Genomic DNA, 405 nt, shown 5'->3' on the forward strand with positions numbered 1-405 from the left:
AAGTACATTGGGGGCATAACGGGACATTAGGCCGTGGGGCATAATGGTACAATAGGTAACCTCTCCTTATTAGTTGACTCGCAAGTGTTAAGTTAACGGAGCATGTCTCAACAAAAAATTGAAAATTAACAGCAACATTGAAAGGAACAATGAGCAACAATGAGGATATTACACATATTTGCACCTACTATTCTTAAAATGTTTCATGTAGATGTGATAATAAGTGCTATCAATAAATAATAATAATTATTAAAATGCAATACTATATTAGTATATTTATTGCGTATTTAAAAAATCATTTTTAATAAGTTTTAAACATTAATATATAAGAAATATATAAGTTTTGTGAAGAGTCCCATTATGCCCCGCATAAAATGATAATCAGATTAAGTCATGATCTCAATA

Source organism: Vollenhovia emeryi, unplaced genomic scaffold (assembly GCF_000949405.1).
Source record: "Vollenhovia emeryi isolate VEMERY1.0 unplaced genomic scaffold, V.emery_V1.0 DF939162.1, whole genome shotgun sequence".
NCBI classification, from domain to species: domain Eukaryota; kingdom Metazoa; phylum Arthropoda; class Insecta; order Hymenoptera; family Formicidae; genus Vollenhovia; species Vollenhovia emeryi.